This window comes from Carcharhinus amblyrhynchos, chromosome 12 (genome assembly GCF_965287045.1).
Source record: "Carcharhinus amblyrhynchos chromosome 12, sCarAmb.v2.hapA, whole genome shotgun sequence".
In the NCBI taxonomy this organism is placed as follows: Eukaryota; Metazoa; Chordata; class Chondrichthyes; order Carcharhiniformes; family Carcharhinidae; genus Carcharhinus; species Carcharhinus amblyrhynchos.
The window spans coordinates 87,735,968-87,750,636 of record NC_137335.1 but is presented as its reverse complement, the minus strand read 5'-3'; the positions used below and the strand labels follow the sequence as shown (position 1 = coordinate 87,750,636).

Below are 14,669 nucleotides of genomic sequence, written 5' to 3'. Positions count from 1 at the left end.
CACTTAGTCTCTCCTCAAACGACAGACCTGGCATCCCAGGATTCAACCTGGTAAACCTTTGCTGCACTCCCTCAGTAGCAAGGACATCCTTCCTCAGATAAGGAGACCAAACTGCACACAATACTCCAGGTGTGGCCTCACCAACGCCCTATATAATTGCAGCAAAACATCCCTATCCTCCTACTCAAATCTTCTCACTATGAAGGCCAATATAACATTTGCCTTCTTTACTGCCTGCTGTACCTGCACGCTTACTTTCAGCAACTGATGCATGAGGCTCCAAGGTCTTGTTGAGTATCCACCTCTCTCAATTTACACCCATTCAAGTAATAATCTGTCTTCCTATTATTGCTACCAAAAAGAATAACCTCACATGTATCCACACATATGTCTCATACTTATCAAATTCTAACAGGACTAGACAGGGTAGATGCAGGAAGGATATTCCCAATGGTGGGTCTGTCTGGAATCAGGGGTCACAGTCTGAAGGTTCGGAGTAGGCCATTTAGGACGGAGATGAGGAGGTATGTCTTTACCCAAAGAGTGGTGAGCATGTGGAATTTGTTACCACAGGAAATAGTTGATGCCAAAACATTGAATGTATTCAAGAGGCGGCTGGATATAGTACTTGAGGTGAATGGGATCAAAGATTATGGGGAGAAAGCCGGATTAGGCTACTGAATTGGACAATCAGCCATGATCGTGATGAATGGCGGAGCAGGCTCAAAGGGCCAAATGGCCTTCTCCTATCTTCTATGTTTCTATTGTACTGCATCTGCCATGCAGGTGCCCACACATTCAGCTAACCAAATCACACTGAAGCATCTCTGCATCCTCCTTGGGGTTCTGATCTGATACTCTAACAGGTAGCAAAGAGAGGAAGGCAGATTATTATCTGAATGGCTATAAATTGAGACAGAGGAATGTGCAATGGGACCTGGAAGGTAAACATGCAGGTACAGCAGACAGTAAAGAAGGCAAATGGCATGTTGGCCTTCATAGCGAGAGGATTCGAGTACAGGAGCAGGAATGTATTGTTGCGATTTTACAGGGCCTTGGTGAGGCCACACCTAGAATAACCTGCGCAGTTTTAGTCTCCATATCTGATGAGGGACTACTGCAAAATTTTGCCTGACTGATTCCTGGGATGGCGAAAATAATGTATGAGGAGAGATTTAATCATTTAGTCGGTCCAGAAACTTGTGGAGAACGATAGAGGTAGTCCCAGAGTGAAAGTGCTAAACTGGGGGAAGGTTAACTCCGACAGTATTAGGCAGGAGCTAGGGAATGTAGACTAGGGGCGGCTGTTTGAGGGTAAATTCACATCCAAAATGTGGGAGTCTTTTAAAAATCAGTTGATAACAATTCAGGACAAGTATGTCCCTGTAAAAATGAAGGATAAAGATGCAAGATTCGAGAACCCTGAATGACAAGAGAGATTGTGAGCTTAATGAAAAAGGAGGCACACATAAATTTCAGAAATTGAAAATGCGTAAGGCTCTTGAGGAATACAAAGATAGCAGGAAAGAGCTTAAACAGGGACTTAGGAGGGCAAAAACAGACCACAAAATGGCCTTGGCAGACAGTATTTAAAAGAATCCTAAGGCTTATTATGAGTCTATGATGAGGAAGAGGATAGCTCCACTTAAGGATCCACTTAAGGACAGTGAGGGAATTTGTGTGGAGAGCCAGATGAGATGAGTGAGCTCCTTAACGAGTACTATGCATCTGTATTCACAAAGGAGAAGGATGTGGTGGATGGTGAGAGTAGAAAGGAGGATGTTGAAATTCTCGGACACGTTGAGATAAAAGGGAAGAGGCTTTGGAGGTTTTGAAAAACATAAAGGTGGACATGTCCCCAGGTAGGGATCAAATAGGCTCTATCCCAGAATACTGAGAGAGACAAGGGAAGAAATTGATGAGGCTTTGGCCAAAATCTTTGCATCTTCTTTGGCCACAGGTGAAGTACCAGAGGACTGGGCAATAGCTAACACTAATCTCTGTTTAAGACAGGCATAAGAGACAATCTGGGAAATTACAAGCCTTACATCAGTGGTGAGGAAATTATTGGAGAAGATTCTTAGGCACAAGGTGTACTCACATCTGGAAGAAAACAGGCTTGTTAGCGACAGACAGCATGGTTCTGTGAAGGGGAGGGTCATGTCTCACAAACTTGATCAAGTTCTTTGAGGAAGTAACAAGAAAAATTGACCAGGACAAGGCAGTAGATGTTATATACACAGACTTTAGTAAAGCCTTCGATAAGGATCCTCATGGCAGGCTGATACTGAAGGTGAAGTAATATGGGATCTGGCTTTCCTTCAGGTGCTCCAGTTTTCTCCCAAACTCAAAAGATGTGCAAGTTAGGTGGATTGGCCATGCTAAATTGCCCCTTAGTGTCAGGGGAACTAGCTAGGGTAAATGCATGGGGTTGTGGGGATAGAGCCTGGGTGAGATTGTGATCGATGCAGATGATGCAGAATAGCCTCCTGAACTGTAGAATTCTATGGTCTATGGTTATGGAATCCGAGATGAGCCGGTAAGACAGATACAAAACTGGCTTGGGGATAGAAGGCAGAAAGTAGCAGTGGAAGGGTACTTTTCTAATTGGAGGTCTGTGACAAGCAGTATTTGACACAGATCAGTGCTGGGGCTTCTGTTGTTGTCATATATATATAAATGATTTGGAGGAAAATGTAGACGGTCTGATTTGAAAATTTGCAGATGATTCAAAAATTGTGGGAGTAGCAGATAGTCAGGAGGGTTGTCAGGGGATACAGCAGGGTATAAACCAGCTGGAGACATGGGCCGAAAGATGGTAGATGGAATTTAACTCGGATAAATGTGAGGTGATGCAATTTGGAAAATCTACTGCAGGAGAGTATACAGTAAATGGTAGAGCCCTTAGAAGTATTAGCATACTGAGGGATCTATGTAGATCCACAGTTCCCTCAGGTGGACAAAATCGTCAGGAAGGCGTATGGTATGCTGATCTTCATTGGTCAAGGCGTTGAGTATAGCAATTGAAAAATCATGTTGCAGCTGTATAAGACTTTGGTCAGGCTGCATTTTGAGTATTATGTACAATTCTGGTCACACACTACCAGAAGAATGTTGACGCATTGGAGAGAGTGCAGAAGAGATTTACCAGGATGTTGCCCAGTTTGGGGGATATGGACTATGAAGAAAGGTTAAACAAACTTGAATTGTTTTCATTGGAGTATCAGAGAATGAGGAGAGACCTGGTAGAGGTTTACAAGATTATGACAGGCTTGGTTTGTAGACAGTAGACAGTCAGAAGATTTTCCCACAGTTGGAGTCAATTACTCGGGGGCATAGGTTGACAGTGAGAGGGGGAAAGTTTAAAAGAGAAGTCAGGGACAAGAACATAAGAAATAGGAGCAGGAGTAGGCCATCTGGCCCTTTGAGCCTGCCCTGCCATTCAATAAGATCATGGCTGATCTGAAGTGGCTCAGTTCCACTTTCCCGCTTTCTCCCCATAACCCTTAATTCCCTTGCCTACCAAAAACCTATCTACCCGTGTCTTAAATATATTTAGCGAGGCAGCCTCCACCACTTCAACGGGCAGAGAATTCCAGAGATTCACCGCCCTTTGAGTGAAGAAGTTCCTCCTCAACTCCGTTCTAAACTGCACCCCCCCCCCACTTATCTTGAGGCTGTGCCCTCTAGTCCTGTTGTCCTTTCTCAGCGGGAAGAACCTCTCTACCTCTGCCCTATCCATCCCCTTCATTATCTTACACGTCTCTATAAGATCCCCTCTCATCCTTCTAAACTCCAACGAGTACAGGCCCAGTCTATTTAGTCCAACCCCCTCAACTCCGGTATCAGCCTAGTGAACCTCCTCTGCACTCCCTCCAAGGCCAAAATATTCTTGCGCAAGTGTGGCGACCAAAACTGCACACAGTACTCCAGCTGCGGCCTCACCAGTGACCTCCCTGCTTTTATATTCCATCCCCCTCACTATAAAGGCCAGCATTCCATTCACCTTCTTGACCACCTGCTGCACCTGCAGACTGGGTTTTTGCGACTCATGCGCAAGGACCCCCAGGTCCCTCTGCACTGTAGCATGCTGCAGCTTTTCGCCCTTTAAATAGTAATCCCTCCTACTATTATTCCTGCCAAAGTGGATAACCTCACACTTGCTAACATTGTACTCCATCTGCCAGGTCCTCGCCCACTCACTCAGCCTATCCAGATCCCTCTGCAGACTTTCCACACCCTCTGCACAATTTGCTTTTCCACTCATCTTTGTGTCATCAGCAAATTTCGACACCTGACACTCAGCCCCCTCCTCCAGATCATCTATATAAATGGTAAATAGCTGAGGCCCCAGCACCGATCCCTGCGGCACTCCACTAGTTACCAACCGCCAATCAGAATAGCACCCATTGATACCAACTCTCTGCCTCCTATTAGACAACCAATCCTCTATCCACGCTAACACCTTACCCCCAACTCCATGCCCCCTAACCTTCTGAAGCAACCTTTTGTGCGGCACCTTATCAAATACCTTTTGAAAATCGAGAAACACCACATCCACCGGTTCCCCTCTGTCTACCGCACTAGTCACATCCTTTTTCACACAGCAGTGTGGTGAATGCCTGGAACATGCTGCCAGAGGAGGTGGTGGAAGAACGTTCCATAATAATGTTCAAGAGGCATCGGGATAGATCATGAATAGGCAGGGAATAGGGGAATATGGACAACGTAGGGGAAGAAAATATTAGAGATATCAGTGTCGGCACAGACTTGGTAGGCCTAAAAGCCTGTTCCTGTGCTGTACTGTTCTTTGAAGGGTGCAGGAGGGCCTGTCAGGACCAACATAAGAACATAAGAAATAGAAGCAGGAGTAGGCCATCTAGCCCTTTGAGCCTGCCCCGCCATTCAATAAGATCATGGCTGATCTGAAATGGCTCAGTTCCACTTTCCCGCTTTCTCCCCATAACCCTTAATCCCCTTGCCTACCAAAAACCTATCAACCCGCGTCTTAAATATATTTAGCGAGGTAGCCTCCACCACTTCAACGGGCAGAGAATTCCAGAGATTCACCACCCTTTGAGTGAAGAAGTTCCTCCTCAACTCCGTTCTAAACTGCACCCCCCCCTTATCTTGAGGCTGTGCGCTCTAGTCCTGTTGTCCTTTCTCAGCGGGAAGAACCTCTCCACTCTACCCTATCCGTCCCTTTCATCATCTTATATGTCTCAATAAGATCCTCCCTCATCCTTCTAAACTCTAACGAGTACAAGCCCAGTCTATTCAGCCTCTCTTCATAGCTCAACCCCCTCAACTCCGGTATCAGCCTAGTAAACCTCCTCTGCGCTCCCTCCAAGGCCAAAATATCCTTGCGCAAGTGCAGCAACCAAAACTGCACACAGTACTCCAGCTGCGGCCTCACCAGTGCCCTATACAGCTGCAGCAAGACCTCCCTACTTTTATATTCAATCCCCCTCACTATGAAGGCCAGCATCCCATTTGCCTTCCTGACCACCTGCTGCACCTGTAGGCTGGGTTTTTGCGACTCATGCACAATGACCCCCAGGTCCCTCTGCACTGTAGCATGCCGCAGTTTTTCGCCACGTAAGCAGTAGTCCTACATCAGGCCAAGACCGCAAGAAACTACAAAAGGTCATGAAAGTAGCCCAATCCATCACGCAAATCAGCCTCCCATCCATTGACTGTCTACGCTTTTCATTGCCTTGGCAAAGCAGCCAGCATAATTAAGGACCGCACGCACCCCGGAACGTTCCCTCTTCCACCTTCTTCTGTCGGGTAAAAGATACAAAAGTCTGAGGTCATGTACCAACTCAAGAACAGCTTCTTCCCTGCTGCCATCAGACTTTTGAATGGACCTATCTTGCATTAAATTGAGCTTTCTGTATGCCATAGCTATGACTGTAGCACTACATTCTTCACTCTTTCGTTTCCTTCTCTATGAACGGTACACTTGGTCTCTATAGCACGCAAGAAACAATACTTTTCACTATATCTTAATACGTGACAATAACAAATCAAATCAGGCATACCTAAAAATGAGGTGTCAACCCTGGTGAAGCTACAATACCACTTGCGTGTCAAACAGCATAAGCAGCAATTGTTGGGCAGAGCTGAGCAATTCCCCAACCAATGGATCAGATTTAAGCTCTGCAGTCTTGTCACATCTAGCCGGGAATGGTGGTGAACTGCAAGAACTCACCAAGGCTCCTTCAACAGCACTTGCCAAACTCGTGACCTCTGCCACTGATAAGGACAAGGGCAGCAGATGCAGGTGAACACCACCACCTGCAAGTTCCCCTCCAAGTCACTCACCACCTTGACTTGGAAATATATCACAGTCCCCTCACTGTTGCTGGTCAAAATCTTACGACTCCCTCTCTAACAGAACTTTGGGTGTACCTACACCACACCGTACCACAGCAGCTCAACAAGGCAGCTCACCATCAACTTCTCAAGGACAATTCAAGATGGGCAATAAACGCTGATCTAGCCAGTGATGCCTATATCCCATGACAGATTTTTAAAAAATCAAACTGACACACAGGTAGGTCAACTCACAGGCTGACCAACAGACACATGCAAGGACATGGATAGATATAGACCCAGAGACACACACACACTGACAGACACAGACTGACACACACAGGCACAGACACACTCACAGGCAAACATGAGCACACGGGCGCGCGCACACACACACACATACACACACACACACACACACACACACACACACACACACACACGCACACGCACACAGAAAGGCTAACACAAGGTACACACTTACCTCATTACCCCAGCAACTGGAGTGCGTGCGTGTCTACTTCCCTTTCTATGTTCAACTCCCTCTCTCGGTGTCTCTCTCTCTCTCTGTCGCTGTCTGAAGTTAAACCCTCACCCTGCTGTCAAGAGCTCACAACATGACCAGGCACAGGGTGCTTGCTGTTTTCACACTGTCTAGCCCAGAGTATCTGAGCACTCAGCAGCGCAGTCAGCAGCTGCTTGCAGCACACACCCAGCCACAGGCACCAACACTCAGAGGCCCCAGCTGGGGGAACAGGCCCAAGCCTCTACCACTCCGGAACAGCAAATGGGTGCACTGTAACCATCTCACAACCCTCCACTGATGACTCTTAAGCACCAAACATACTTCCCCTCTCTTCTCAACCAAGGAAGCTGTATATTGGATTCTGACACACCTCAAAGCCTCTCCATAACCCCTCATTAAAGTTCCCTTTCATCTACTGCCTTCCCTCCCCATCCCTGCACTGAATGGTTGAGCTCAATGACGATGTACAGTTGTTATAGGTTCAAGGTTTTAACAATAACTTGTATTTATATAGCACCTCTAATGTAATAAAACATCTCCAGGTGTTTCACAGGGTGCTGTAAAAGCCAAATTATTTCAGTGAACAAAAGTTTGGTCGAAGATGTGGCTTTTTACAGGGTGTCTTAAAGAGAATGAGGCAGAGGGGTTTAACAAGGGCATTTTGAGCTTAGGGCCACCAAATGTGGAGCGATGCAAACTGGAGATGGTCAAAAGTCAGTTAAGGAAACCCCAACACTGACACCTGACATCCCAAACCCTGCATTCTATCCTGAGGATGCCAACACTCTGCCCTTGGGATCAGCCACAGCTCAGACTCCGTGTATGGGGAAGCAGAGAGTGATCCAGGAGTAGTGCTTTGTGAGTCAGGAATTCAGTGTGAGGAGATAAGGGAAGAGCAGCAGTGTGCTGGCTAGTGCCGCTTTTTATTCTAGTTTTCCAACCTCCAGAAGCTGCTGTGCCATCTTTTGTCTATAAGCTAGGAACCTGCTGTTACTTTAGCTAACTAAGCCATCATTAGCCACAGGTGAACTACCAGAAGACTGGAGGGTAGCAAATGTTGTGTCCTTCTTTAAGAAGGGCTATAAAGAGAAACCTGGGAATCACAGAGCAGTAAGCCTAACATCTATGGTGGATCAGTTACTAGACAGGATTCTAACGGCTAAGATATACAGGCAGTTGGAAAGACAGGGTTTGATCAGGAGTAGTCAGTACAGCTTTGTACATGGGAGATCATGCCTTACAAATTTGTTAGAGTTTTTTGATGAAGTGACCAGGAAGGTTGATGAGGGCAGGGTGGTAGACATAGTGTATATGGACTTCAGTAAGGCCTTTGATAAAGTTCCACATGGTAGACTGCTCTGGAAGGTTAGATCACATGGAATCCAGGGAGAGCTGGCAAATTGGATATGCAATTGGCTTGATGGTAGGAAGCAGAAGGTAATGATGGAAGGATGCTTGGATGCTTGTCAGACTGGAGGCCTGCGGTTAATGGTGTGCTTCAGGGGTCAGTGCTGGGCCCATTGCTGTCTTTTATCTATATCAATGATTTGGATGAGAATGTACTAGGCACGATCAGTAAGTTTGCTGACGACACTAAAATAGGTGGGATTGTAGACAGTGAGGAAAGTTATCAAAAATTGCAGCAGGATCTTAATCAGCTGGGGAAGTGGGCCGAGAAATGGCAAATAGAGTTCAATAAAGTTAAGTGTGAAGTATTGCATTTTGGGAAGTCAAATCAAGGTAGGAATTCCATGGTGAATGGTAAGACCTTAGGGAGTATCATGGAACACAGGGACCTTGGAGTTCAGGTACATGGTTTTCTAAAGATGGAGTCAAAGGTAGATAGGGCAGTGAAGAAGGCTTTTGGCATGCTGGCCTTCATCAGTCAGGGAATTGAGTATAGAAGTTGGGAAGTTATGTTGCAGTTGTACGGGGCGTTGGTGAGGTCGCACCTGGAGTATTGTGTTCCGTTTTGGTCGCCCTGCCATAGGAAATATATTATTAAATTGGAAAGAATACAGAAAAGATTCACAAGGATGTTACCAGGATGCAGGGGACTGAGCTATATGGAGTGACTGGACAGGCGAGGACTTTTTTCTTTGGAGTGTAGGAGACTGAGGGGTGATCTTATAGAGGTGTATAAACATCATGATAGGCATGGATAGGGTGAATGCACTCAGTTTCTTTCCCAGGGTTGGACAATAGAGAACTAGAGGGCATAGGTTTTAAGTTAAGAGGGGAAAGAATTAATGGGAACCTGAGGAGCAACTTTTTTTTTACAGACGGCGGTACGAATGTGGAATGAGTTAATAAGAACATAAGAAGTAGGAGCAGGAGTAGGCCATCTAGCCTTTCAAGCCTGCCCCGCCAGTCAATAAGATCATGGCTGATCTGAAGTGGCTCAGTTCCACTTTCCCGCTTTCTCCCCATAACCCTTAATTCCCTTGCCTTCCAAAAACCTATCTACCCATGACTTGCCAGAGGAAATGTTGATGCAGGGACATTGACATTATTTAAAAGGCATTTGGTCAGACACACGGATAGAGGTTTAGAGGGATATGGGCCAAATACAGGCAAAAGGGGTTAGTATAAAATGGAATTTAATGTTGGCAAGTGCGAGGTGGTCCACTTTGTTAGGAATAATGGTAGGAAGGACTATTACTTACGTGGCGAAAAACTGCAGCAGGCGACGATGCAGAGGGACCTCGGGGTCCTTGTGCATGAGTCGCAAAAACCCAGCCTGCAGGTGCAGCAGGTGGTCAGGAAGGCGAATGGGATGCTGGCCTTCATAGCGAGGGGGATTGAATATAAAAGTAGGGAGGTCTTGCTGCAGCTGTATAGGGCATTGGTGAGGCCGCAGCTGGAGTACTATGTGCAGTTTTGGTCGCCGCACTTACGCAAGGACATTTTGGCCTTGGAGGGAGTGCAGAGGAGGTTTACTAGGCTGATACCGGAGTTGAGGGGGTTGAACTATGAGGAGAGGCTGAATAAACTAGGCTTGTACTCGTTAGAGTTTAGAAGAATGAGAGGAGATCTCATTGAGACGTATAAGATGATGAATGGGATGGATAGGATAGAGGTGGAAAGACTCTTCCCGCTCAGAAATGACAGCAGGACTTGGGGGTACAGCCTCAAGATAAAGGGGGGACGGTTTAGAACGGAGTTGAGGAGGAACTTCTTCACCCAAAGGGTGGTGAACCTCTGGAATTCTCTGCCCGTTGAAGTGGTGGAGGCTGCCTCACTAAAAATTTTTAAGACGCGGATTGATGGGTTTTTGATGAGCGAGGGGATTAAGGGTTATGGGGAGAGGGCGGGAATGTGGAACTGAGCCACGACAGATCAGCCATGATCTTATTGAATGGTGGGGCAGGCTCGAAGGGCTAGATGGCCTACTCCTGCTCCCATTTCTTATGTTCTTGTGTTCTTTATAAATGGGCATTTAGGTCAGCGTGGACCAGTTGGGGCCAAAGGGCCTGTCTCTGTACTGCAGATTCTATGATTCTGTGAATGAAATGACTAATAAATAATATTAGACAAAGTAAGACAGTGTGCAATGTGTGGAAATCTGCATTGCAATTCAGGACAGCCATGTCTGTGATGAATGTCTGCACCGTGAGCAACTTTGGCAAGAGCTGCTGAGCTGGAATCTGAGCTGCAAGCATTGCACAGTTTCCTGGTTACTTTGTTCCAGGAGCAGTCGCAGCCCTTTGTTTAAGTTAAACTGCAAAAGATTCAGCATGTAGTGACGGAGGAGCCTCAGACCTTGACTTTAACCAACAGGTACAAGGTGCTGGTTACTTGTGCGAATGGGGAGAAGGACTGCAAGGTGATGAGCAGCCTGACCATGGCTACATAGTGAAGGATGGGGAGGAGTGAAGAGGAATGCAGTCATGACAGAAGACAGTACAGTCAGGTGGATCAAGACTGTTCAGTGCAGCCATGACCAGGAGCTCTGAAGGTTGTGTTGTGTTGTCTGCCTGGTGTCAAGGACATCACCTCACAGCTGGAGAGGAACTTGAAGTGTCAGTGGGAGGATCCAGTTGATATGATTCACACAGGGACCAATGACACAGATAGAATCAGAAATGATATTCTGAAAGGAGTTAAAGGTGATAATCTCTGGATTGTTACCTGATCCATGTGCCAATTCATGCTGGGTAAAGGAGAATAGAGAATTAAACATGTGAAAAGAAGGTATTTCAAAATGGCATCAATAGGATTAGCTCCAGTTAAACCAGCTGGGACCAGTGTCCTGGCAAATCATATGGCTAGGATCATGAGTAGGGCTTTAAACTAACAGAGTGGGACAAAGTTGTTTGGATGAAGTTAGATTTAGGAATCCTGAGAAAACAGTTGAGACTATAGGACAGTGTGGCGATGTGGGTAAAGGCAAGACGAGTAAACAAAGAACAAAGAAAATTACAGCGCAGGAATGTGGCCCTTCAGCCCTCCAAGCCTGCACTGTCTTTACTACCCCACTTAACTAAAACCCTCTAACCTTCCGGGAACCATATTCCTCTATTCCCATCCTATTCATGTATTTGTCAAGACGTCCTTTAAAATTCACTATCGTATCTGCTTCCACTGCCTCCCCTGACAACAAAATCTGCCTCGTACATCTCCTTTAAACCTTACCCCTCACACCTTAAACCTGTGCCCCCAAGTAATTGACTCTTCCATCATGGAAAAAAGTTTCTGACTATCCACTCTGTTCATGCCATTCAAATCTTGTAGACTTCTATCAGGTCACCCCTCAATCTCCGTCGTTCCAGTGAGAACAAACCAAGTTCCTCCAGCCTCTTCTTACAGCTAATGCCCTCCATACCAGGCAACATCCTGGTAAATCTTTTCTGTACCCTCTCCAAAGCCTCCACATCCTTCTGGTAGTGTGGCAACCAGGATTAAACACTATATTCCAAGTGCAGCCTAAGGTTCTATAAAGCTGCAACATGACTTGCCAATTTTTAAACTCAATGCCCCGGACGATGAAGGTAAGCATGCCATATGCCTTCTTGACTGCCTTCTCCACCTGCATTGCCACTTTGTGACCTGTGTACCTGTACACCCAGATCCCTCTGCCTATCCATACACTTAAGGGTTCTGCCATTTACTGAATATTTCCTATCTGTATTAGACCTTCCAAAATGCATTACCTCACATTTGTCCAGATTAAACGTCATCTGCCATCTCTCTGCCCAAGTCCCCAACTGTTCGATATCCAGCTGTATCCGCTGATGGTCCTCATCGCTATCCGCAAATCCACCAACCTTTGTATCATCCACAAACTTACTAATCAAACCAGTTACATTTTCCTCCAAATCATTTATATATATTACAAACAGCAAAGATCCCAGCACTGATCCCTGAGGAACACCACTTGTCACAGCACTCCATTCAAAAAATCACCCTTCCACTGCTATCCTCTGTCTTCTTTGACTGAGCCACAGTGGGACAGAATGGGACAGAGAGTTTACAATAGTACATCCGTGATTAAGGTCTATGCAGTGGATACTAGTAAAGAATAAATTTAAAGCCTCTGTATCAGAATGCCCAAAGTCTCCACTGCAAAGCAGATAAACTAGTGACACAAATAGAAAAGTACCATGAATGGCAGGTTGTCTTATGAGGAAAGATTAAGACGATGGATTTGAATCTACTGGAGTATAGAAGAGTAAGAGGCGACTTGATCAAAACTTTAAGATCCTGAGGGTTCATAAAAATCATAGAACCTACAGTGCAGAAACAGGCCCATCGAGTCTGCACCAAACACAATCCCACCCAGGCCCTACCCCCATATCCCTACAGATTATACCCACTAATCCCTCTAACCTACGCATCCCTGGACACTAAGGGGCAATTTTAACATGGCCAATCAACCTAACCCGCACATCTTTGGATTGTGGGAGGAAACCAGAGCACCCAGAGGAAACCCATGCTGACACGAGGAGAATGTGCAAACTCCACAAGACAGTGACCCGAGCCGGGAATCGAACCCAGGTCCCTGGAGCTGTGAAGCAGCAGTGCTAAACACTGTGCTACCGTGCCGGTTATTGACAGGGTGGATGTAGAGAAGATGTTTCCTCTTGTCAGAGAATCTAGAACTCAGAGTCACTATTTGAAAATATGAGGTCGCTCATTTAAGACAGAGGTAAGAATTTTTCTCACTCAGACAGTTGAATCTTTGGAACTCTCTTCCTCAAAAGGCAGTGGAAGCAGTGTCTTTGAATATTGTTAAAGCACAGCTAGATAGATTCTTGATTAAAAGGGGTGAAAAGTTATCGGGGGTGAGCAAGAATGTGGGGTTGAGGTTGTAATCAGATCAGCCATAACCTTATTGAATGGTGAAGCAGGCATGAGCAGCTGAGTGGCCTCCTCCTGCTCCTAATTTGTATGTTTGCAACATTCTCACGGTATCCATTCTAATAAAGTCCCCTTGGGATCATTTATGTTTCAACAAGATCACTTCTCGTTCTTCTAAACTCTAGTTCGTATAGGCACAAATTGTTCAACCTACCTTCACAGGAAAAGCCCCTTATCCCAGGACTGTCAAATGAACTTTTTCTGAACTACTTCTAATGCAAATATATACTTTTTCAAATGATGAAGGCCAAACTGTACACACCTCTCCAGATGAAGTTACACCAAGGGTTGGTATAGCTGCAGTGAAACATTCCTACTTTTCTATTCCATTTCCCTTGCAATAAACATCAATGTTTCATTTACCTTCCGACCTGATGGGCCAAAAGGCCATAGAAACATAGTGAATAGGAGGATTAGGTATTCAGTCCTTCAGGCTTTCTTCACTATTCATTACGAACATGGCTAATCATCCAACTCAACAGTCTGATCCTATCTTCCCTCCATATCCTTTGATCCCTGTAGCCCTAAAAGTTATATCATAGATGTTGCATTTTAATGGATCCAAATCAGGTGGGAGCTATCAAATAAATGGCAAAACCATCAGGAGCATAGACAGCCTTAGAGATTTGGCAGTACAGATCCACAGACCCTTAAAAGTAGCAGCACAGGTGGAAAAAGTGGTGAAGAAAGCATATGGCATGCTTGCTTTCATCGGATGAGGCATCAAGTATAAAAGTTGGCAAATTATGATTGTTATATGAAACACTGGTTTGGCTATATTTGGAATACTGCATCCAGTTCTGGTCGCCACACTACCAGAAGAACATGGAGGCTCTGGATATAGTTCAGAAAAGGTTTACCAGGATGTTGCCTGGTATGGAGGGTATTCGCTATGAGGAGAGATTGAATAAACTGGCATTGTTCTCCCTGGAAAGACAGAGGCTGAGAGGTGACTTGATAGAAGTTTATAAAATTATATGGGATGTAGAACAGGTAAACAGTTGGAAGCTTTCTCCCAGGGCAGAAACACAATTACAATGGGTGCAAGTTCAAGGTAAGGGGGAAGGTTCAGTGGAGATGTGCGGGGCAAGGTTTTTTCAGTGGGGGCCTGGAATGCACTGCCACACAAGGTGGTTGAGGCAAATACATTAGTGACATTTAAGACTTAGCTGGCAGAGAATAGAAGAGCACAGGCGGTTGGTCTAAATAGGACAACATGATGGACGCAGGCTAAAGGGCCTGTTCCTGTGCTGTACTATTCTTTATTTTAACTCCTTCTTGAAAACAATGTTTTGCCTTCAACTGCTTTCTGTGGTAGAGAATCCCACAGGCTTACCATTCTCTAGGTGAAGAAATTACTCCTCATCCCTGATGATACTGTGTCTTTTAGAAATGCATTTACGTCATGTTTCTTGTGTGGGATATGTTTAGAATTCAGTTCTGTAAACACGGTGCCAATTTGTCT

At 45.5% G+C, this 14,669-nt stretch overlaps 1 protein-coding gene across 7 annotated transcripts in view; it reads right to left on the bottom strand.

Moving 5' to 3' along the window:
- Positions 1 to 14,669, bottom strand: part of ncoa1 (nuclear receptor coactivator 1) — a 120,844-nt gene that overhangs the window by 90,672 nt on the left and 15,503 nt on the right. For 2 of the 7 annotated variants that reach the window (XM_080200896.1, XM_080200895.1), the window contains exon 1: positions 6,803 to 7,073. The exons of the other annotated variants lie outside the window; for them this stretch is intronic. The gene's annotated coding sequence lies outside the window, so the exon portion shown is untranslated. Of the gene's footprint in view, positions 1 to 6,802; positions 7,074 to 14,669 lie in introns of those variants that run through there. 7 annotated transcript variants of the gene reach the window in all.